Here is a 26,292-nt window from a genome sequence, read left to right on the forward strand (position 1 = left end):
GAGTGCATAAGTCTCTTTTGACTGTTGATTTCAAGTTCTTTGGATAAATACCCAGTTGTGGGATAGCTGGGTCATATGGTATTCCTATTTTTAATTTTTTGAGAAATCTCCATGCTATTTTCCATAGTGGCCGGACCAGTTTGCATTCCCACAGGCAGGGTATGAGGTTTCCCTTTTCTCCACATCCTTTCCAGCATTTGTTCCTTTTTGTTTTGGTAATTATAGCCATTCTGACAGGTATAAAGTGATATCTCCCTGTAGATTTGATTTGCATTTCCCTGATAATTAGTCATGTTGAATATCTTTTCATGTGCCTGTTGGCCATCTGTATATCTTCTTTGGAAAAATGTCTGCTCATACCCTCTGCCCATTATGTGATTGGGTTGTTTTTGTTGTTGTTGAGTTGTACGAGTTCTTTATATATTTTGGAGATTAACCCCTTGTTGGATATATTATTTTCAAATATTTTCTCCCAGTTAGTAGGTTGCATTTTCATTTTGTTCCTGGTTTCCGTTGCCTTGCAGAAGCGCTTTACTCTGATGTAGTCCCATTTGTTCATTTGTTTCTTGATTCCCTTGCCTGAGTAGACATAGTATTCAAAAAGATCCTTCTAAGACCGATGCTAAAGAGAGTGCTGCCTATATTTCTTCTCAGAGTTTTATGGTTTCAGGTCTTACCTTCAAGTCTTCATCTCATTTTCAGTAAATTTTTTGGTATGGCAAAAGCTGATGGTCTACTTTTCATTCTTTTGCATTTGGCTGTCCAGTTTCCCAACATCGTTTATTGAACAGACATTCCTTTCTCCACTGTATGTTCTTGGCTCCTTTGTTGAAGATTAGCTTGACTTTTAATTCAGTTCCATTGATTTGTGTGTCTGTTTTGTACCTGTATGATGCTGTTTTGATTACTATAGCTTTTTAGTGGATTTTGAAGTCAAAGATTGTGACTCCTTCAGCTTTGTTCTTTTTTCTCAGGACGCTTTGGCTACTCAGGGTCTTTTGTCACCTGATATAAATTTTAGGATTCTTTGTTCTATTTCCATGAAGAGTGTCACTGGAATTCCAAAAGGGGTTGCATTGAATCTTTAGATTGCTTTAGGTGGTATGGACATTCTAACTATGTCCATTCTATAAATCCATGTGCATGGACTATCTTTCCATTTCCTTATGTCTTCATCGATTTCTTTCAATAATGTCTTGTAGTTTTCAGTGTATAGGTCTTTTATCTCCCTGGTTAAATTTATTCCTAGATGTTTTATTCTTTATGTTGTGATTGTAAATGGAACTGTATTCTTGAGTTCTCTTTCAGTAATGTTGTTATTAGAGTATAGAAATGCAACTGATTTTTGTAAGTTGATTTTGTACCCTGCAACTTTTCTGTAGTTGTTGATTATTTCTAACAGCTTTCAGATGGATTCTTTAGGGTTTTCTATATATATAATCATGTCATCTGCAAACAGTGAGAGTTTCACTTCTTCCTTGCCAGTTTGGATGCCATTTATTTCTAATTTTTGCCTAATTGCTCTGGCCAAAACCATCAGTAATGATGCTGGACCCCCCAGAGGAAGTGGAAGGAGGTAAAGGAATCTTGTGTCCCTCCTAAAAGGCAGTTACCCAGGCTGTGGGAACGTGCACAGCTCTAAGAAAAGAGGGGGAATGGGCGATTCTCCGTGGGAACACCTTTGCGCTCCAAGTTCCCTCACAGTCCAAAGGAAAGCCCCACACAGAGGTGGCTAAGCTACTGCAGGGGTGTCTCCATTGTTGTTGAGCTGTGTGAATTCTTTATATATTTTGGAGATTAACCCCTTGTCGGATATATTATTTTCAAATATTTTCTTCCAATTGGTGGATTGTCTTTTCTTTTTTTTTTCTTCTTCTTCCCAAAGCCCCCCAATACATAACTGTATATTCTAGTTGTAGGTACTTCTAATTCTGTTATGTGGAATGCCACCTCAGCATGGCTTGATGTGTGGTGCTAGGTCCACTCCCAGAATCCTAACTGGCAAAAGCTTGGGCCGCTGAAGTGGAGCTCTGTACTTAACCCCTTGACCACAGGGCAAGCCCTTGTATTTTTGTTTTGTTCCTGGTTTCCTTTGCCTTGCAGAAGCTCTTTAATCTGATGAAGTTCCACCTCTTTATTTTCTCTTTTGTTTCCCTTGTCCGAGTAGACATGGTATTCGAATGGATCCTTTTAAGACTGATGTCAAAGGGTATATTACCTATATTTTCTTCTAGCAGTTTTATGGTTTTAGGTCTTACCTTCAAGTCTTTGATCCATTTTGAGTTAATTTTTGTGTATGGCAAAAGAAAATGGTCTACTTTCATTCTTTTGATTGTGGCTGTCTAGTTTTCCCAACACCATGTATTGAAGAGACTTGCCTTTCTCCGTTGTATATTCTTAGATCTTTTGTCAAAGATTAGCTGTCTGTTGATGTGTGGTTTTACTTCTGGGCTTTCAATTCTGTTCCATTGATCTGTGTGTCTGATTTTGTACCAGTACCATACTGTTTTGATTACTATAGCTTTGTTGTATATTTTGAACTCAGGGATTGTGATGCCTCCAGCTTTGTTCTTTTTTCTCAGAATTGCTTTAACTATTCGGGGTCTTTTGTTGTCCCATATGAATTTCAGGATTCTTTGCTCCACTTCCATGAAAAATGTCATTGGGATTCTGATGGGGATTGCATTGAATCTGTAGATTGCTCTGGATAGTATGGACATTTTAACTATATATGTTCTTCCAATCCCTGTGCATGGAATATCTTTCCATTTCTTTATGTCATCATAGATTTCTTTCAATAATGTCTTACAGTTTTCATTGTATGGGTCTTTCACCACCTTCATTAAATTTATTCCTAGATATTTCATTCTTTTTGTTATGATTGTAAATGGGATTGAATTCTTGAGTTATCTGTCTATTAGTTTGTTTATTAGAGTAGAGAAATGTAACTGATTCTTCTAAGTTGATTTTGTACCCTTCCAACTTTGCTGATGTTGTTGATTATCTATAACAGTTTTTTGATGAATTCTTCAGGGTTTTCTATATATAAAATCATGTCATCTGCAAACAGTGAGAGTTTTACTTCTTCATTTCCTGTTTGGATTCCTTTTACTTCTTTTTCTTGCTTAATTGCTCTGGCCAAAACCTCCAGTACAATGTTGAGTAAGAGTGACAAGACTGGGCACACTTCTCTTGTTGTTCTTCTCAGAGGGATTGCTTTCTGTTTTTCCCTGTTGAGTATGATGTTGGCTGTGGGTTTGTCAGATTTGGCTTTTAGTATGTTGAGGTGCTTTCCTTCTATACACATTTTATTCAGAGTTTTTATCATAAGTGGATGTTGGATCTTGTAAAGTGCTTTCTCAGCATCTATTGAGATGATCATGTGGTTTTTATTCCTCATGTTTTTAATGTGGTGTTTCACATTGATTGATTTGTGGATGTTGAACTATATCTGCATTCCTAGTATAAATGCCATTTAATTATGGTGTATGATCTTTTTAATGTACTGCTGTATTCAGTTTGCTGATACTTTGTTGAGGATTTTTGCATCTACGTTCATCAGTGATATTGGCCTGTAACTTTCCTTCTTTGTATTGTCTTCCCGTGGCTTTGGGATCAGGGTGATGGCTTCATAAAATGTGTTAGGAAGTGTTCTGTCTTATTCAACTATTTTGAATAGTTTGAGACAGATAGATATTAAATCTTCTTTTAAAGTTTGGTAGAGTTCTCCAGAGAAGCCATCTGGTCCTGGACTTTTATTTTTTGGAAGGTTTTTATTACGGTTTCAATCTATTTACTTTGATTTTTACAATAGATTGGTCTATTCAGATTCTCTATTTCTTCTCAATTCAGTTTTGGGAGGGTGTATGAGTCTAAGAATTTCTCCATTTCTTCTAAATTGTCCCATTTGGTGCCATACAGTTTTCATTATATTGTGTTTTATAATCCTTTGTATTTCTGTGGTATCCATTGTAATTTCTCCTCTTTCATTTCTAATTTTATTTGTTTGAGCCTTCTCTTCTTTTCCTTAGTGAGTCTGGCTAAGGGTTTGTCAATTTTGTCTAACTCTCAAAGAACCCACTCTTTGTTTCTTTCTATTATTTTGTTTGTTTGCTCAATTTCTTTTATTTCTGCTCTAATTTTTATTACTGCCCTCCTTCTGCTGACTTTGGGCTTTGTTTGTTCTTCTTTTTCTAGTTCTGTGAGGCGTAGTTTAAGATTGCTTATTTGAGATTTTTCTTGCTTGTTACTCTGGACCTGTCTTGCCATGAATTTTCCTCTTTGGTCCACTTTTGCTGCATCCCACATGAGTTGGCGTGATGTGTTTTCATTTTAACTTGTCTCCAGATATTTTTTTTCTCCTTTGATTTCTTTGATCCATTGATTCCTATTGATTCATTGCTTGTTCAGTAACATGTTGTTTAGTCTCCACATATTTGTCACTTCCCCAGATTTTTTCTTGTAGTTAATTTCTAGTTTCATAGTCTTGTAGTCAGACAAGATGCTTGATATGATTTCAGTCTTCTTGAATTTATTGAGGCTTGCCTTGTTTCCCAACATATAGTCTGTCTTTGAGAATGTTCCATGTGCACTTTAGAAAAATATGTATTCTGCTATTTTTGGGTGGCATGTTCTATACCCATCTATTAAGTCCATCTTGTCTAGTTTTTCATTTAATTCCACTATTTCCTTGTTGACTTTCTATCTGGATGATTTACCCATTGACTTAAATGTGATGTTGAGGTCCCCAACTATTACTGTGTTTCTGTTAATTTCTCCCTTTAGGTCTGTTAACAGTTGCTATTTTGTACTTTGGTGCTCCTGTGTTAGATGCATATATGTTCATAAGTGTTATGTCCTCTTGCTGGAATGACCCTTTTATCATTACATTGTGCCCCTCTTTGTTTCTCAGTATCTTGACACCTGCTTTTTTTTTGTTTTCCATTAGCTTGGGATGTCATCTTCCATCTCTTCATTCTGAGCCTGTGTTTGTCTTTAGAGCTGAGATGTGTTTCCTGGAAGCAGCATATTGTTGTGTCTTGTTTTTAAATCCATCCAGCCACTCTGTGACTTTTGATCAAAGAATTCAGTCCACTTACATTTAAAGTGTTTATTGCTATATGAGGGCTTAATGCTACAGTTTTCTGTCTTGTTTTCTGGTTGTTCTGTATTTCCCTTGTTTCTCATCTTGTGTATTTCCGACTGCCAATTCAGTTCGGTGATTTTCTATGATGATTTTCTCAGTGTTCTCTTTATTTATCATTATATCTCTGTTCTGATTTTCTGTTTAGTGGTTATCTTGATGTTAGTATAAAAGATCTTGTAGATGTGATAGTCCATGTTCTTATTATCTCTTATCTCATTGGCCAAAGCAGGTTCCATCCCTTTCCTTTTCCCCATCTAATTTACTGTTGTCACAACTTATTCTGTTTTGTGTTTTGAGTTTGTGATTAAAATGAAGTGTTTATAGTTATTTTTTATGCTTTTTTTCCCCCATATCTTTAATGTTATAATTAAGTGTTTGCTAAACTGTTCTGATAGAGCTGCAGTTTTCTCATTTTGTCTATTTATCCACTTGCTAATGGCTTTGTAAACCCTTTCTTTTTTTTCAGGTATGAAGGCCTTCTTGATCACTTCTTGTAGCAGGGGTTTTTGGTGATGAAATTTCTTAGCTTTTGTTTATCTGGGAAAGTTTTTATTCCTCCATCACAAATGAAGGATAGTTTCACTGGATGGAGTATTCTTGACTGAAAGCTTTTCTCTCTCAATATTTTGAATACATCATTCTACTCCCTCCCAGCCTGTTAGGTTTCTGCTGAGAAGTCTGCTGAAAGCCTAATAGGGGTTCCTTTTTAGATTATTTTATTCTGCCTTGCTGCCCTTAGTACTTTTTCTTTGTCATTGACTTTTGCCAGTTTTACTAACGTATATACCTTGGAGAAGATCTTTTTAAATTGATGTATTTAGGAGTTCTATTAACTTCAAATACACGTAATTCCAGCTCCTTCCCCAGGTTTGGGAACTTCTCAACTATTATTTCTTTGAACAATCTATGTTCTCCTTTTTCCCCCTCGAATACCTATAATCTTTATGTTGCATTTCCTAATTGAGACGGATATTTCTCAGAGAATTTTTTCATTTTGTTTTAGCCTAAGTTCTCTCTCCTCCTCCACTTGAAGTATTTCCATATTTCTGTCCTCTAAATTACTATTTCTGTCCTCCATAATATCAACTCTGTTTTTAAGGAGTTCAGACATTTTCAAATGTCATTGATAGTGTTCTTCATCTTTAACATTTGTTTGGGGTTTTTTAAAATAATTTCAATCTCTTTTGTGAAGAATACCCTCTGCTCATTAATTTTATTCCTGAGTTCATTGAAGTATCTTTACGAGTTTTCTTGTAACTTGTTGAGTTTCTTTATGATAACTACTTTGAATTTTCTTTCATTTAGAGGGTAAAATTCTGTGATTCAGCGTTATTTTCTGGACACTTGTGCTTTTCCTTCTGGTCTGGAGTATTAATGTACTTCTTCATGCTGTTTGATGGGGTGGACATTTGCAGTCACATAGTAATAGTATTTATTCACAGAGTCAACCACCACTGTTGGGGGTGGGGGCCAGGAGATGCTTTTTCTGAGCTCACCACAACTCCTGGAAGTTGTGCCTGTGGGAAGTTGTGCCAATAAGTCTCTCTGCATCTCTCTGCTGCTGCTTCACACATCCAGGCACATGCTCTCTGGCAGGGATCCCCTGCCATGGCCACCAAGTTGATGTACTGGGGATATGGGGGGAAGGGCTCCTTATTTCCCATGCAGGCACCCACTCTGCACTCACTGGCTGCCTGCCTGGGCTGCTCAGCTTGGTGCAGGTGCCCAGCAACTTCAGTCTGGAGCATTCCTATGGGCTTGGAAGCAACTCCAAGAATGAATGTGTTCCCACAGAGGACTGCCTTTTCCCTTTTGTCAGAATCCCACACCAGCTGCCACATGAGGACTCATGCCTTAGATTTCTGCTGCTGGGGACGGGGAGCAGATCTTCTGTTCACCTTCCACTGCCTCCCAGAGGTCTAGCACCCTGACCTTCAGACAGATGGCTGTGTGGATCTCTAAGATGTCTGTTGTGTTTTGTGGATGTCCTCTGTTGGTAAATGAATGTCCTTTTCATTGTATCTTAGGGGAGCGAGCCTAGCAGATCAGCTCATTCTGCCATGATGCTGACGTCATTCCACCGGCAGATTTCTTAACTAACTTGTGATACTGTAACTATTTGGAGTGGAGCCCTACCTCCACTATTTTCAGGGGTTTAAACTAGGAACCCACCAGCCCCTTAGCCAGTGTGTCCTCATGTCTGTTGAATGTGGGCACCATGGGTCACACAGGAAAGGGACGCTGCCTAGGTGAGGCATCTGGGAGAATCTCACTTAAATTTCTAAGGGCTCTTTGGCCCCCTATTCTCTTCCTATTTCCCCTAACACACAGTTTCCAGATCAGCTCCTGGCCTTAATAAATCCATCAACCAACACCATGACCCTAATAAGCCAGTCTAAGAGAAAGCCTTAGTAGATTGGGCCAAGGATTCCAAACGCCAGATAAGACAAGAGGCCTTGGAGCCCTGCAGGCAAGAGAAATAAGAAATACTCAATGACAGGGGGTCATAAATATCAAGTCCCAGTATGGACTAATAGTTTTGCCATATTCCCCAGTCATACACAGCACCCCTTGTCCTGGCCACTCAACTGGCAAATAGTGCCACAGTCACAAAGGTAACTGAGTGGGAATGCATTACAACAGGGAAGAATTTTCAAAGTCACTTAATCCAAACCCCTCATTTTATAGATGAAGAAGCTGTGATCCAGAAAAGCAAAATGACTTATAATGTATTCTGCATTATACAGGTGGTTAGAGGCTAAACAGAAGTAGGATCCAGGTTTTTTAACACCCAGTGGATCACCTGTCAACAATATGTATCATGACCACTGGATACACAAAGTTTAAGTCATGATTTAGAGTCAAGAAAATCATCCTCCTCTACAAAGAAGACAGAATCATTACATTATTGAAGTGATTCTCTGAAGACAGAAAGAGTGGCTCCCACTGAAATAGGAGCCATCTTCACAATATCATTTATAATTACAATAGAAGATTGAATTCGATGTTTTTCTGTAGTTTAAGAACCTCACATTTAATCTGGAAAAGAGGGGCTGAGGGTGTAAAAAAGATTTCACTGAAGACTGACAAACAATGGTAAACAAGTAAGATTGGGCTTTAACTGAAATTATAAGAGTGAACACATAAAGAGATTAAGAATGAGGATTAATAATAAAACTTCTAGTGTTATTTACAAAGGAGATGAAGAATCTCATATTTAAAAAAATTTAGTCTCCACTGACTACTTCCATTTCTTCACTTCCCATTTGTTTCTTATCCCACATATTGCGCTTCTACCTTCCCTCTGGGAAAGGTCATCAATGACCTCCAAAGATCCGAATCTACCAAATGCATTCAGTCTTCATCCTAACCAGTCTCCATAGCATTTGACATAATTCATAATGACACTCTTTTCTCTCTCAGCCTCCATGAAACCATTTATTGTCTGGTTCTTCTTTTCTCTTTATTTCTTTTCAGTCTCACTGGATGACATTCTCCAAGACCCCACTTATGCTCTTTTCTTTTTCTCCCTCTGCCCTAAATGATTTCAGCTCCATGCTGCCCACATACTGACAACTCCTAAACTATTTTCTCTGTGTCCTCTTTCCTGACCTATAGTTGTGTGTATATCTGTGTGTGTGCATGTGTGCACTACATAATATTTTCACTGTATAGTAGACCCCACAAAGTCAAACTTATCATTTTCTTCCTCCTGAACCAATACACACAGCTGACCAAACGAAAGACCTCAGTCATCTCTGTCCCCTTCTCTTCCTTGACGTCTTCATCCAGATATAGGTCCTGCCAATTATCTCTCAAAAAAGTCTCTTAAATTTAAATTACTCTGATTGGGGAAAAAAAGGAAAAAAATTTCAATTACTCTTTTCCTCTTTATCCTCATTGTCTCAGTTCAGAATCGTGTGCACTTTCTTACCGAGACAACCACAATAGCTTTGCTTTGTATTGGAGTAAAATACACATAAGATAAAATTTACCATTTTAACCCGTTTTGAGTGTATGATTCAGTGGCATTAAGTACATTCACACTGTTGTGCTATTCATCTCCAGAACTTTTCAATCATCCCAACAGACGATACGCCCCCATTAAACAGACACTCCTCGTTCTCCCTCCCCCCGGCAACCGCTATTCTACTTCTTCTGTGAGTTGGATTATTTTAGGCACCTTATATAAGTGGAATCACACAATTTTTATCCTTTTGTGTCCATATTATTATCAATAGCTTTTTAACCGGTTTCACTACCTCCATTTTTTCTTGTCCTCAAATGATTTTGTATAGGACAATCCAAGTTACCTTTCTAAGATATGGAAAGACCTACTCTTTCATGTTGACTACAAGAGAAAACCTACACTCCTTAGCCTAATGGTCAACGCCTTCCAAAATCTGGCCACAACCTGTCTTGCAGCTTCACCTCTTGCCACTCCTCCAACAATATCCCAGTCCCACCACTCTACCTGGTAAGCCCTTTCATGCCTTTCTCACTGTCTTGCACCTGCCACCTCCCTTGCTTGGAATGCCATATCCCTTCTACCCTCTGTGCTCTCCTCCAGATCCCTGTTTTTCACTTAACAAACTCTACTCATCCTTTGAAGCCCAGCTTCCATGTTCCTTCCCCTGGGAATTTTCCCTGATCCTCCACGACTGAACTAAACCCTCCCTCCGCCATGTTACTACAGCACTTTGCACATCTAGGTTTTATGTAATTGTCACTATTACTTATATTTCTCAATCAAAAGCTTTAAGAAATATTGATGTCAGTCTCCCCATTGAGTCTCTGATTTCCTTAGTGATCCAGAATACATCTTTTCATTCTTGGCCCTCTAGCTGGTGGGTACTCAATAAACATATGTTCAAAGAATAAACAAAATATTCACCCACCTATATTGGATTAAAATTCACCCTTCTCTGATATATAAGGACACATTAGGTGGCCCCTAAAAGGCTTTGGAGACACAGGATTCCAAAATACCCTTTAGATACCCTGCCACATACCATATAGGAGCATCTTTTCCCAAAATGAAAAGCTGGGATAACAGTTGTTATCACAACATATAGTTATGATTAGTAGCTCTTTAAGTGCCCAATATAATAAGGGTAATCACTCAAAGTGGTCATCTTGATAGTCTGAGGCAATTAAACCCAAAGCATTGGCTTTCCCCCAGGAGGGCTGGTAGCAGAGCTCAATCCTGGAAGTCACTTGAACTGAAGGTCTTCTTGAAGGGAAATTGCTGGTGCCATTCCCAAGGGGAGTGATGCCCAGAGTGCAATGTGGCCTGTGGGGGCTGCCTAGAGGCTCCTTGACTGACACTAAAGAAATCCATGCAGCTTAAGCTTATGCCCACGTTCCCAGCCACCAGCCTAAAACTTGGCAGCAGTATTTCATGAGAAGAAAGCATTTTGCAGCAAATTATTATACATTTGTTCATTGCATTTGTATTTTACTTTAGTTTTCAGAGCACTTTCATTTACACTATTTCATTTGAGTCTCACAGCCACGTGAGTATAATGATTTTGATGCATCAATGAAGAAAGAGGCCAACACTGGTCTTGTGGTCTTCCTGAGGCCGTACAATGAGCAGGAACACTTTTTGCTGCTTTATATCAAGGGCCTCTCAGGTAGAGCCTGGGAATCTTAAGGTTATTTAAGGTTATTAATACATAAGTTGCAAGTATTTTCTCCCACTCTTTTATTGGTCCAATTGTGTTTATGATGTTTTCTTTTATAATAGACAACTTTAGGTTAGTAAATTGATCAATATTTTTCCTTTAGGGTCTTCTTGTATTTTGTGTTTTGCTTGTGAATGCTTTCCTTATCCCAAGGTGATAAACATTCTTCAGCATTTCTGATATGACTGCTGGACTGTTTCTTTAATGGTCATCTCCACCACTCAAGTATGAGCTCTAAGAAACAGGGAGTCTCATCTGTTTTATTCCAACTATATCCCTAAAGCATATCACAGCCTAGTGGCACTGTGCTCAATAAATGTTTAGAGCAAAAAAACACAAACAAACAAACAAACAAAAAACTCAATGTGGTATTATTAACAAGAAAACACAGATATCCCTGGAATAAAATCAATATATGGAATTTGGCTATTGTGAATTTTAGAAAGGAATTTTATGCACTTTCTGTTAAATTTTACACTTAATTCTAGCTATTGCCAACTTCTGCAGTAATCCCCAAATAATCATAATTGAATTTTGGGAGAAACTTTAGGGATCTTAGAGGGATCCAATTTCTTAGTTGGTGTGGAACTGCCCTACATGGCTCTGTGCCAACAATAGGTTGCGTAGTCTGTGTGCACAGCTTCATGGAAACCAGTCCCTTTCCCAGGAGCCTGAAGTACAGTTTAAGAGCGCCCCCTACTGTTGGCTTTCTCTGGGTCCAAACTTCACAGTGAGCACTGAGACCTCCTGAAAGCCCCGACCCCACGATTTGCTGCCTCATCTATTTATTAGAACTCCTGCTAACCTCCACCACCTCCTTTCTTTTGCTCTAAGACTGATGAGCATTTCTGGACAACCCTAAATTATTCTGATTGGGTCCAGTTCAGGTAAATGCTAACCTCACCCAGGCCCCTGCTCCCTGCTTCCCACTCTTCCTATCATTCACTTACCTTCCTACTCCATTCCCCAAAGTGGAGGCTGCACACTTGGTATGTTCTGAAGCTGCAAATCCAGATTCTACCTCTGGCCACACACTATACTGAGCTGATCAGTTCCTTTAACATTTCTTGTCTTTACCCCAAAACCTTCTCTCTTATTTGGACTAGCTTGGAAGGAAAGTATCCCTCTTCCTAAGAGTAAACCTCCACGTGTGCTCTTTGTTCTCTTTTGTGGCGGGGGGGGGGGAAGATTAGCCCTGAGCTAACATCTGCTGCCAATCCTCCTCTTTTTGCTCAGGAAGACTGGCCCTGAGCTAACATCCATGCCCATCTTCCTCTACTTGATATGTGGGATGCCTGCCACAGCATGGCTTGACAAGTGGTGCATAGGTCTGCACCTGGCATCCAAACTGGTGAACCCCGGGCTTCCAAAGCAGAATGTGCACACTTAACCTCTGCTCCACCAGGCTGGCCCCTCCACCTGTGCTCTTGAAACCATTCAATTCAGCTTTCTTGTTCAAAATTACCTTTTCAAAAAGACTTGTCTTCTCTGACTTCCAACAAGCTTATGACTTCCTTTGTAGGAAAAAACCAGCTTCTTTTATTCTGCTTTTGCCTCTCAAATTGTGTTGTCATTATCCCTTTATCAAACTTCTTTAAGTACATTATCTCCAACTCTTTGATTTCTAGTCATTCTTTATTCTTCACTCTTCTGCAGTGGGCTTCCAGTACCTCCACTGGATTAAAACCAGTCCCTTGAAGGTCATTACTGATCTCCTGCCAATGAAATTTAGTAACAACCCACCACCAAAAGCTTCCTTCCTTCCTTCTTTCCTTCATTCATTCAAACTGAATGTTAGGCATACCCTGAGCCCTGGGTATATGTAGACAAAAAGAAGAGTTCCTTCATCAGTGAGGCATATACAAGGTGCAAAGGGAGGTAGGACCACATAAATCTCCCTAGGAGTGTGAGAGAAAGCTTCAAGGAGAAGATTGCCAGGCTGAGGGTAGGAACGGTGTGCACATTCCAGGTTGAGAGAACAGATATGCAAGGAACAGAGGCACAGTCACATGAAATAGAGAATATTGTTCTGTCTATTAGGGGAGAGGGCTCTGGGGCCACACCAGCAAAACTGAAATTTCTATGAAGGTACTTGGGGGAAAGGGCTACTGGAGAGTTTTCACAGGGAAGTGACATGACCCATTTTAGATGCTCTGAGCCACAGGTGCTAGCTTGTCTGCTGACAGTTAATGAGCTCCACGCTCTGCCAACCTCTCTTCTGTATCACAGTCCTCAGATTCCATCCAACTGGATCCCAGGTTAGATCCTGCTGATGAGAGGCATGGAGGTGAAATTGGAAAGGCAGGAGAGGAGAAGTCCTATTTCGAGAGGCGGTAGCTGTGGGTAGGTGGGCGGCCACTGGCAAACGTGGGGTTTTGACAGCTGCTTCCCAGAGAGCTGGTGCTGCGGGCAGCTGAGAGCTCTGTGGTGGAGGCTTTCCTATGGCTCCCGCCCTCCCAGAGCTCCTGAGAACCGACAGGAGTCCTCCCAACCTTTCCTCTCCAGCCCTTCCAGTGGCTGTGAAACCCCTTGTTTCCTGATGAAACCCTGATACAGAATGCCATTTTGAAGAATTCTGCCCTAGAAACAGTCCTACATCAACACTGTACGCTCAGTGCTCCTTCATTTCAGACCACTTATCTCTATTTTTCCCAAGATTTCTATCTCATCTCTGTCCCTTCTAAAGATGAATCCAAAACTACATTTCTACCTCTGGCCTTTCTCCTAAGTTCCACATCCAAACTTCCAACTGTTTCCTGGACACCTCCACCTGGATGACCTGCAGAAATCTAAAACTCAACAAAGCCAAAAATAAGAATCATTCTCCTTTTAAATGAGTCCCTTTTCATGAGTCCGTGTTTCTTCTAAGCACAATACAATTATTTATTCCACTTATCTGGCTCAAAACCACAGGCATAGTGTATTTCACTCTCATTCAGGTAAACTATTGATGGAGAGGCCACTCTGTGCCAGGCCCTCTGCTAAGTGCTGGGACTCTCTTGGTTAACAGGCAGATGTGTTCCCTGCTCTCCAAGAGCCTACAGTCCAGTGGAGGATCTAGGAGAAACACAAGAAAGTTCTGACATGGTTTTTCTTTTATCCTTTTACTATATCCAATACATTGCAAAAATTCAAGATTCTGAAATCTCTCTTGAAATCTTTTACCTTCTTTCCATTCTCAATCCCCCTTGTCAACCAATAACCTACACCGGGATATTTCTATCGTTTACTAGCTAGACTTTTTCTTGCATCATGGATTAATAAAACATACACACACACACCGTATTTTGCAGACAATTTCAGGGAGACATTGATAGCCCTTTTGAGACCAAACTCCAAATCTCTTGAGTTCTTCCATTAACCCAGAGAACCTCAGCGTCCCTCCCACCTTCACCATTCCCACCTAAGGCTGTATATTTTAAAAGCACAATCCTACCATGTCTCTCCTCTGATTAGAAATTGTCAGTGGCTCATTTCCAACAAAAGCAGCGCTCAATCCACCCCCAGGCCCTCCCTCTCACAGTTCCCTCACAAACCCCAGGTTCCATCCAAACTGAGATGCTATCCCTAACCATGCCCTATGCGAGGTCATCTTTTATTTATTTATTTTTATTTTTTATTTTATTGAGGTCATAATGGTTTATAATTGTGAAATTTCAGGTGTACCTTATTATTTAATCAGTATTCTGTTCAGACTGCCTTGTGCTCACCACAAATAGTCTATTTTTTATCCATCAAAATATATATGTGCCCCTTTACCCCTTTTGCCCACCCATGACCCCCTTCTCCTCTGGTAAGCACTAATCTGTTCCTTTGTCCATGTGTTTGTTTATCTTCCTCATATGAGTGAAATCATGTTGTGTTTGTCTTTCTCTGTCTGGCTTATTTCACTTGACATAATACCCTCAAGGTTCATCCATGATGTTGCAAATGGGATGATTTTGTCTTTGTTTATGGCTGAGTTGTATTCCATTGTATATATACCACATCTCCTTTATCCAATCATCAGTTGATGGGCACTTGGGTTGCTTCCACATCTTGGCTATTGTGAATAATGCTGCAATGAACATAGGGGTACATAAGTCACTTTGAATTGTTGATTTCAAATTCTTTGCATAAATACCCAGTAATAGGAGAGCTGGATTGTACGGTATTTCTATTTTTAATATTTTGAGAAATCTCCATACTGTTTTCCATAGTGGCTTCACCAGTTTGCATTCTCACCAGCAGTGTATGAGGGTGCCCTATTCTCCACATCCTCTCCAACATTTTTTTTTTTTTGTCTTGCTAATTATAGCCATTCTGACAGGTATAAGGTGATATCTCATTGCAGTATTGATTTCCATTTCCCTAATAATTAGTGATGTTGAACATCTTTTCTTGTGCTTGTTGGTCATCTGTATCTTCTTTGCAAAAACATCTGTTCATATCCTCTGCCCATTTTCTGATCATATTGTTTGTCTTTTATTGTTGAGTTTTTGAGTTCCTTATATATTTTGGAGATTAACCTCTTCTCAGATATATTTTTTGCAAATATTTTCTCCCAGTTGGTAGGTTGTCTTTTCGTTTTGTTCATGGTTTCCTTTGCCTTACAGAAGCTCTTTAGTCTGGTGTAGTCTTATTTGTTTATTTTTTCTTTGTTTCTCTTGCCTGAGTATACATGGTATTCAAAAATATGCTCCCAAGATGATGTCAAAGAGTGTACTGCCTGTTTTTTCTTCTAGGAGTTTTATGGTTTCACATCTTACCTTCAAGACTTTAATCTATTTTGAGTTAATTTTTGTGTATGGTGTAAGATAATGGTCTACTTTCAGAATTTGCATATGGCTGTCCAGTTTTCCCAATGCCATTCACTGACGAGACTTTTCTTTCTCCATTGTATGTTCTTGACACCTTTGTCAAACATTAGCTCTCCATAGATGTGTGGTTTTATTTCTGGGCTTTCAATTCTGTTCCATTCATCTATGTGTCTGTTTTTGTGCTGATACCATGCTGTTTTGATTACTATAGCTTTGTAGTATATTTTGAAGTCAGGGATTATGATGCTTCCAGATTTGTTGTTTTCTTTTCTCAGGATTGCCTTCACTATTCAGGGTCTTTTGCTTTTCCACATAAATTTTAGGATTCTTTGTTCTATTTCTGTGAAGAATGTCATTGGGATTCTTATTGGGATTGCATTGAATCCATAGATTGCCTTAGGTTATATGGCCTTTTAACTATATTTATTTTTCCAATCTATATGCATGGAATACCATCTCCATTTCTTTATGCCTTCTTTGATTTCTTTAAATAATGTTTTATAGTTTTAATTGTATAGGTCTTCCAACTTCTTGGTTAAATTTATCCCTAGATATTTTATTCTATTTGCTGCAATTATAAATGGGGTTGTATTGTTGACTTCTTTTTCTGCTAGTTCATTATTATTGTATAGAAATGCAACTGATTTTTGTAAGTTGATTTTGTACCCTGCAGCTTTGCTAGAGTTGTTGATTAGTTCTAATAGTTTTTTGGTGGATTCTTTAGGGTTTTCTATATATAGAATCATGTCATCTGCAAACAACAAGAGTTTCACTTCTTCCTTTCCAATTCGGATACCTTTTATTTCTTTTGCTTACCTAATTGCTATGGTCAATACCTCCAGAACTATGCTGAATAAGAGTGGCAAAAGTGGGTACCCTTGTCTTGTTTCTGTTCTTAGAGGGATGGCTTTCAGTTTTTCACCTTTGAGTATGATGTTGGCTGTGGGTTTGTCATATGTGGCTTTATTATGTTGAGACAATTTCCTTCTATATCTATTTTATTGAGAGTTTTTATCATAAATGGATGTTGGATCATGTCAAATGCTTCCTCTGCATCCATTGAGATGATCATGTGGTTTTTATTCCTCATTTTGTTAATGTGTTGTATCACATTGATTGATTTGCGGATGTTGAACCATCCCTGTGTCCCTGGTATAAATTTCACTTGCTCATAGTGTATGATCTTTTTAATGTACTGCTGTATTACATTTGCCAATATTTTGTCAAGGATTTTTGCATCTATATTCATCAGCAATATTGGTCTGTAATTTTCCTTCTTTGTGTTGTCCTTGTTTGGCTTTGGAATCAGGGTGATGTTGACCTCATAAAAAGTGTTAGGTTGTGCCCCATCTTTTTCAACTATTTGGAATAATTTGAGAAGGATAGGTATTAAATCTTCCTTGAAAATTTGGTAGAATTCTCCAGAGAGGGCATCTGGTCCTGGACTTTTGTGTTTCAGGTGGTTTTTGATTTCTGTTTCAATCTCTTTACTTGTGACTGGCCTATTCAGATTCTCTATTTCTTCTTGATTCAGTTTGGGGAGATTGTATGAGTCTAAGAATTTATCCATTTCTTCGTGGTTATCCAATTTGTTGGCATATGATTTTTCATAGTATTCTCATAATTCTTTGTATTTCTGTGATATCCATTGTACTTTCTCCTCTTTCATATCTAATTTTGCTTATTTGACCCTTCTCTCTTTTTTTCTTGGTGAGTCTGGCTAAGGGTTTGTCTGTTTTGTTTATCTTCTTAAAGAACTCACTCTTAGTTTCATTGATGCTTTCTACATTTTTTTGGCTTCTATTTCATTTATTTCTGCTTTAATTTTTATTACTTCTCTCCGTCTTCTGACTTTGGGCTTTATTTGTTCTTCTTTTTGTAGTTCTGTTAGATGTAGCTTAAGGTTACCTATTTGAGATTTTTCTTGTTTGTTGAGCTGGGCCTCTCTTGCTATAAATTTCCCTTTTAGAACTACTTTTGCTGCATCCAATGAGAGTTGGTATGACGTATTTTCATTTTCATTTGTCTCCAGATATTTTTTAATTTCTCCTTTGATTTCTTTATTGATCCAACAGTTGTTGAGAAGCATGTTGTTTACTCCACATTATTGTGACTTTCCCACTGTTTTTTTTATAGTTCATTTCTAGTTTCATAGCATTGTGGTCAGAAAAGATGCTTGATATGATTTCAATCTTCTTAAATTTATTGAAGTTTGCCTTGTTTCCTAGCATATCATCTGCCTTTGAGAATATACCATATGCACTTGAGAAGAGTGTGTATTCAACTGTTTTTGGATGGAATGTTCTCTATATATCTATTAAGTCCATCTGACCTAGTGTTTCACTTAATTCCACTATTTCCTTGTTCACTCTTTTTCTGTAAGATCTATCCATTGAGGTATGTGGGATGTTGAGGTTGCCAGATATCCAGGACCTGGCTCACAAGACAGCCCAGTCAGACGCCCTGACTGTGCTGAACCCTGGTTTCCAGGATTCACCCATGACCTCACCCATTGTCTTCCCCAGAATTGGCTCTTGTAAATTACCAAAGAAGCTAAAGTCAAACTATGACCCAGAGACTCTGTTTAGCTTATCTTCTCCTAAAACCCTCAATCTAATAGTGATGATATTGCCCTTTTCCTTACACAGCTAGGTTTAGTGTACTATTCATCTTTTGAAAATTAAACAATGTATGATTCAGGAATACATATGTAAGTGGCAAAACTCTATAGAAAAGAAAGCTTAACACAGAAATCAAGATAATGGTTGTTTACGGATGGTGAGGAAAAAAAAGGAAGTATAATCGGAGGGGCAGAAAGGGGTCTTTTAGGATACTGAAGATTCTATTTTTAACCTTGGTGGTCAGCACACAGATTTTTATTCTTTCATTATTCTTCTTTAAATGATATTACATATTTTATAAAGTCTCTGTATGTATGATTCATTAAACATACAATCACAGCACAGCCTTGCAAGGTAGAATTTCCCTCCTTTCACAGAAAAAGCAACAGTTTTATTGATATACTCATATCTCAGGAATAAACAACCCCTCAGCCCACCCAAAAGCCTTGAGTACAATTCACTGCTACCTGAACATTACCTGTGTGTTCGTCCATCACTCTGCAGCAGTGTCAAGATTCAGGAGACAGAAGCAATGGTCACAAGCCACAGAAAGCCTGCGGGTGCTAGTCCTCTCCTCTCTACCACAGTAAGACTTTGGTTAATTTTTTAAAGAACAATTTACTATTCACCCACAACATCTCTTTGTAGTGACATTCGAGACTATTCTGTTTACATTTTTCAAAAACGGTGTTGAAGTTGCTGTTGTTGTGTTACTTTTGGTAGCAAATTGAAGTACAAAGTAATTGTAATAAGCAGAAAATCAATTCAAGAGCACAGGATGTAAGATTTAGAAGATCTACTTAATTCATCCTACAAAGATTCCCTTAACAAATGAGGCTGAAAATACGCCAGCTCCAGCTTTGGACTTCTGAACGCAATCCAAACCATTCAGATTCTTAGGAATCTGGCAGGCAACATCTCATTTCTGCCCTCTCCCCTCTTCTGGTGAGTGGAGTGACCATCTCTCCATCATTAGGTACCCCTAGAATGGTCGGTCATAAAGATTTATCTGTGGGTTGTCTACACCAGTGTTTTCTAGTCTCTTTCCCATCACAGCATGTGCACGAGGTGCTGCTCCTTATGTGGCACACTGGCTGCTGCTCCCGCCAGGTCTCCCCAAGACAACCAACATCTCAGCACAGGACAGCCCATCTGCTCCTTCCTGGCACGTGAGGCTTCTCAGCTGGGAAGGTCTGGTCTGCATAATACACAGCACGAGAAGATGTCTTCTACTGAAAGCCACTGGAAGAGGAACGCTGGAGGACAAGCTGGGCTGGTCTTCAAAGATGGCAGTGACGGACAAGAAAGTGGACTTTTTTCTAATTTCTTCTTCTAAGCCATCCTCCCTATGGTTGAAGATGTAAAACCAATGGAAACATCTGATGACTGCTACCACAAAATGTTTCAAACTCACATGCAATAAAACAGGGAAACAAAGACAAGAACAACCCAAGGGTCATCATCAAGTTTTCTGTTTTATTTAAGATTTTAGTTTTAATTCTGAAGAAAGAGGTACATTTCCTTGTTTTTAGTTTTAGCATCAGGTTATAACCAGGTTTCTGTTTTCTTTTCTCCTATCTTCTCAATACTGCACAAACGTCCAGAAACTACAGGGTTAAGTAAAAGCTGCAGGCAAGGAGGTCAGAGACTTGCTCCTCATGGTGATCAGATGGCCCCAGAGCAGTGCTATCTCAGAGCGCCCCCTCAGGTGACTTTAAGGTCAGAGAAAAAAAGATTCTGACAGAGAATGACTGAAGAAATCACTTACATTTCAGCTTTTATATTATGAGTAGGTATTAAATCTGTGAATACTTTTTTCTTTAAAACATTAGAATTTATATCTAAAGCCAAAACTTTTTTCTCCTTTATAAAAATCACTTCTCCCATCTTGATAACCTCTTTAGCACTAGGCCAGTTACTACTACAGATCAATTTGTCTTTCCATCAACATCCAATAAATTCTTTTGCTTAATAACACAATCAAATCCTCTGCATCAACTTGCCAAAAGAATTAAAAATTGAGTTAAAAGCATTTTCCCTACAATAGTGAGAAGCTGAATACAAGATGTATGCCAGGACCACTGCTTTCCCCCATGCACTTACTGAGCAATCTCATTTCAGTTAACCAGGTTTTCAAACTTCTGCAGTTGATAATGCATTTATTTGACCTTTCCTATAGATTAATCTCATTTTCTGCTAAGCAGATTACATCATTATTATGTGCAACAGACAAACACTAATTTTCTAAGCATGGAGATTGTCCTTTGGTTTCTCTTTCTTCCCTCCTTAAAAATGTTTCTGAAGAAACATTCAACAGCATCACTCAAACGCTGGATCAACAGAAACTGTTACAATAACAATAGATGGTAATGACCCTCTGATTGCATTGCATCTGGGGGTAGGGAGAAAAAAAAATTCATCAGGAACTGTATTCTTCAGAACATAAGAGATGAGAAAGAAGCTGTGGGTGGGCTGAGAGGGAGAAAACAGGATGGGAAAAATCCTGCATTTTCTAATAATTTCTCCGCTTTCTCTAATGGTGGTCCCACGTTGACTCTGTAGTATGTCTGTGGGGGTTTTGCTGGGGGGTCTGAAGGCCGTGGAGAAGCACCAAAATAAATTGGCCTTTGGGAATTCACAGGACAATAAACAAGGGAAATGCAGAACAACCAGAAAACAAGAGATAAAATGGCAGTATTAAGCCCTCATGTATCAATAATCACTCTAAATGAAAATGAATTGAATTCTCCAACAAAAGACAAAGAGTGGCTGTATGGATTAAAAAAACAAGACCCAACAATATGCTGACTCCAGGAAACACATCTCAGCTCTAACGACAAACACAGGCTCAGAGTGAAGGGATGGAAGAGGATACTCCAAGTGAGTGGCAAACAAAAGAAAGCAGGTGTTGCCATACTTAAAAGAGACAAAGTAGACCTCAAGATAAAAAAGACAGAAAGACAAGAGGGGCAGGATATAATGATAAAGGACACTCCAGTAAGAGGACATAACACTTATGAGTGTATATGTAACTAACACAGGAGGACCAAAATACATAAAGCAACTATTAACAGAGATAAAAGGAGATATTAATAGCAGCACAATAATAGTAGGGACCTTAACATCCACTTACATCAATGAGTAAATCATCCAGACAGAAAGCCAACAAGAAAATAGTAAAATTAAATGAAAAGCTAGACCAGATGGATCTAACAGATATATACAGAACACTCCAGGTACAAACAAACAGCAGAATACACATTCTTCTCAAGTGCACATGGAACATTCTCAAAGGAAGAACAAGCCTCGATAAATTAAAGATTGAAATCATATCAAGCACCTGTTCTGACCTTAATGCTATGAAACTAGAAATCAACTACAAGAAAAAAGCTGGAAAACTGACAAATATGTGGAGATGAAAGAACATGCTACCTAACAACCAATGGATCATTGAGTTAATTAAAGTAGAAATAAAAAAATATCTGGAGGCAAATGAAAATGAAAATACATAAAACCAAACATATGGGATACAGCCAAAGCAGTCCTGAGAGGGAAATTCAAAGCAATACAGGCCTACCTCAACAAACAAGAAAAATCTCAAACAATCTTAAACCACACCTAACAGAACTAGAAGAAGAAAAAGAAACAAACCCCAAAGTCAGCAGAGGGAGGGAAATAATAAAAATGAGAGCAGAAATAAATGAAAGGGAAACCAAAAAAAGGGGTAGAAAGGATCAATGAAACTAACACCTGGTTCTTTAAGAAGATAAACAAAATTGACAAATCCTTATCCAGACTCAGTAAGGAAAAAAGAGAGAAGGGTCAAATAAATATAATTAGAAATGAAAGAGGAGAAATTACAATGGAGGCCACAGAAATACAAAAGATTATAAGAGAATACTATGTAAAACTATAAGCCAACAAATTGGACAATCTAGAAGAAATGGATAAATTCTTAGACTCATACGACCTCCCAAAACTGAATTGAGAAGAAATATAGAAGCTGAATAGTCCAATAACAAGAGATTGAAACAGTAATCAAAATCTTCCCCAAAAGCAAAAGTCCAGGACCAGATGGCTTCTCTGGAGAATTCTACCAAACTTTCAAAGAAGATTTAATATCTATCCTTCTCAAACTATTCCAAAAAATTGAAAGATAGAACACTTCCTAACTCATTCTAAACAGCCAACATCACCCCAATTCCAAAGCCAAACAAGGACAACACAAAAAAAGAAAGTTACAGGCCAATACTGCTGATGAATATAGATGCAAAAATCCTCAACAAAATATTGGCAAACTGAATACACCACTATATTAAAAGGATCATATACCATGATCAACTGGGATTTATACCAGGGACACAGGGATGGCTCAACCTCTGCAAATCAATCAATGTTATACACCTCCTTAACAAAATGAGGAATAAAAGCCACAGGATCATCTCAATAGATGCAGAGAAAGCACTTGACAAGATCCAACATCCATTTATAATAAAAACTCTCAATAAAATGGATATAGAAGGAAAGTACCTTAACACAACAAAGGCCATATATGACGCACCCAGGGCCAACATCATACTCAATGGGGAAAAACCGAAAGCCATCCCTCTGAGAACAGGAACAAGACGAGGGTGCCCACACTCACCACTCTCATGCAACATACTACTGGAGATTTTGGCCAGAGCAATTAGGAGAGAAAAAGAAATAACAGGTATCCAAATTGGCAATGAAGAAGTGAAACTCTCAGTGTTTGTAGACAACATGATTTTATATATAGAAAACCCTAAAGAATCTATTGGAAAACTATTAAAAATAATCAACAACTACAGCCAAGTTGCTGGGTACAAAATCAACTTACAAAAATCAGTTGCATCTCTATACTCTAATAACAAACTAACAGAAAGAGAATTCAAGAATACAATTCCATTGGGGCCAGCCCAGTGGCACAGCAGTTAAGTTCACACGTTCCCCTTTGGCAGCCTGGGATTCGCTGGTTCGGATCCCAGGTACGGACCTATGCACCACTTGTCAAGTCATGCTGTGGTAGGCATCCCACATATAAAAAAGTGGAGGAAGATGGACACAGATGTTAGCTCAGGGCCAGTTTTCCTCAGCAAAAAAGAGGAGGATTGGCAGCAGATGTTAGCTCAAGGTTAATCTTCCTCAAAAAAATAAAAAAATAATACAATCCCATTTACAATCACAACAAAAGAATAAAATATCTAGGAATATAGGTGTTGAAAGACCTATGCAATGAAAACTATATGACATTATTGAAAGAAATCAATGTTGACATGAAGAAATGAAAGGATAGTCCATCCAAATGGATTGGAAGAATAGACATAACTAAAATGTCCATACTACCTAAAGCAATCTACAGATTTGAGGCAATCCCAAATAGAATCCCAGTGATATTCTTCATAGAAATAGAACAAAGAATATTAAAATTCATATGGAGCAAGAAAAGACCCCAAATAGCTAAAGCGATCCTGAAAAAAAAGAACGAAGCTGGAGGCATCACAATCCCTGACTTCAAAATATACTACAAAGCTATAGTAATCAAAATAGCATGGTACTGGTACAATAACAGCCACACAGATCAGGGGAACAGAATTAAAAGCCCAGAAATAAAACCACACACGTACAGACAGCTAATCTTCAACAAAGAAGCTAAGAATACGCAATGGAGAAAGAAAAGTCTCTTTAATAAAGAGTGTTGGGAAAACTGGACAGCCACATGCAAAACAATGAAAGTAGACCATTACCTCTCACCATATCCAAAAATTAACTCAAAATGGATTAAAGACTTGAAAGTGAGATGTGAAACCACAAGACTCCTAGAAGGAAATATAGAAGTACACTCCGACATCATTCTTAGAAGCATCTTTTTGGCTACGATGTCTACTCGGTCAGGAGTAATAAAAGAAAAAATACACAAATGGGACTACATCAGACTAAAGAGCTTCTGCAAGGCAAAGGAAACAGGAACAAAGTGAAAAGACAACCCACCAACTAGGGAGAAAAGATTTGCAAATCATGTATCCGACAAGGAGTTCATCTCCAAAATATATGAAGAACTCACACAACTCAAACAAAAAAATAAACAACCCAATCGAAAAATGGGCAGAGGATATGAACAGATGTTTTTCCAAAGAAGATAATACAGACGGCCAACAGGCATATGAGAAGATATTCAACATCACTAATCACAGGGAAATGCAAATCAAAACTACAATGAGACATTGCCTTGCACTCATTAGAATGGCTATAATCACCAAGACAAAAAAATAACAAATGTTGGAGAGCGTAGAGAGAAAAGGGAACCCTCTTACTAATTGTTACTAAAAATCCTAAATCATCTTCCTACAATTATATAACTATTCTGTTTTGAAGCTTAGCCCGTTCAGCTTTCTGAGGTATTTGTGAAATATTTATAGGTCATAAGAGGATTCTGTGTAACTCTTGATAACAATTTTAAGTATGTTGGTACATTAAAACTAATATTTCTCTAGTCATCAGAGCCTTAAAAACAATGTAACAATAAGCTTAATCATAAGTCACCATTTAAATGCTAAGCAAGTATGCACAGTTGAGAACTGAAAATCTGAAATAACAAACTCTCCCCACCTCCCACAAAATACAGCAATGATTAAGAACCTACAGTTGGTGACTTCATTCTTAGGATTCCTAGGGAGAAAACATTTATGCCTCTATGTTTGAATATATGCTAAAGAAAAATAAAAACCTGAAAAGACAGAACCATAATTTAAAGCCTCTCTTTTTTCATAAAGTATCTACTTCAAATAAACATTTCAAATGACTTACAAGAGGGCAACTACTCTCACAAATCAGTGATTACTCATTACCAGGGTGACATTTCCAAAATATCTAATGGCTTGAAATATTTGGGCTAAAACTGCTCTTTTTGTGCTAAAGGACAATATGATGACTATGAAATTGGAAGAACAAATAGTTTCTCAAAGATGGGCAAGTAATAAGTCAAATAAAAGTATACAATGAAGACAGCTAAGGACCAGAGTTCCACAAAGGCATCCTCCTTCCTATCAGATCAGTCCACACTGCTTGGCCTCGCTGTCAGAGCTCCCCATCTTCTCATCCATTCGATCCAGACGATACATGAAGCACCTCCTGTCACAGAAGGCAGTTCTATTGCTTCCTAACGTGAGGACTTACTAATTCCTGCCTCTAGGCCTTCAGTCAGGAGTTTCCACCAACATAAAAGGTCGTTCTCTTTCCCTGCTGATAACTCAAATCCAAGATACCACAGTACGAATCAATTCCTACTTCTTCAATAAAGCCTCCCAACATTATAGGCTCCACCGATGTCTCTCAGATTCCAGTATTACATAGTTACCACTTTCATCCATAATCTGATTTTATTTCTTCAACTACACTGTGAAGTACTTGAAAGTAGTGTCCATATTTTAGACTTCTTTGGTATTACCCACATGGCTTAGTTTATTGTTGGGCAACTAGGAACCCAAATAGTCATTGTAATTGATTTCATATTTTATTTTTAAATGTTTACAATATTTAGGGGAACTTGATTTTAAATTTGTGTGTGTGTGAGGAAGCTTGGCCCTGAGATAACATCTGTGCCAATCTTCCTCTATTTTATGTGGGATGCCACCACAGCAAAGCTTGACAAGTGGTGCTAGGTCTGCACCAGGGATCTGAACCTACAAACCCTGGGAGCCCAAAGTAGAGCATGCAAACTTCACCACTACGCCACCGGGCTGGCCCCAAATTTAACTTTTAATGTTATAAACAGCTTTGAGATACATTACTAGTAATTAAAATGCCACGTTTCTAAATGATTAAAACAAAACATAATTATACTGTAATATACTTTCTTGAAGAGAAGGAAAAACAGAGTATCAGGAACTGAACCCTTAGTGTTTCATAAGTGAATGTCACATAGAAGGAGAGGATTGAAAAATGTCACACTGGATTACCTACTAGCTACCATTATCAAATGAACAAATATCATGAGTGCCACTGATGTGCAAACGACTATG

At 38.3% G+C, this 26,292-nt stretch overlaps 1 protein-coding gene across 1 annotated transcript in view; it reads right to left on the bottom strand.

The window, feature by feature from the left end:
- LOC103542594 (solute carrier family 23 member 1-like) overlaps window positions 1–26,292 on the bottom strand; it is a 110,379-nt gene that overhangs the window by 8,772 nt on the left and 75,315 nt on the right. The window lies entirely within an intron of this gene.

This window comes from Equus przewalskii, chromosome 4 (assembly GCF_037783145.1).
Source record: "Equus przewalskii isolate Varuska chromosome 4, EquPr2, whole genome shotgun sequence".
NCBI classification, from domain to species: domain Eukaryota; kingdom Metazoa; phylum Chordata; class Mammalia; order Perissodactyla; family Equidae; genus Equus; species Equus przewalskii.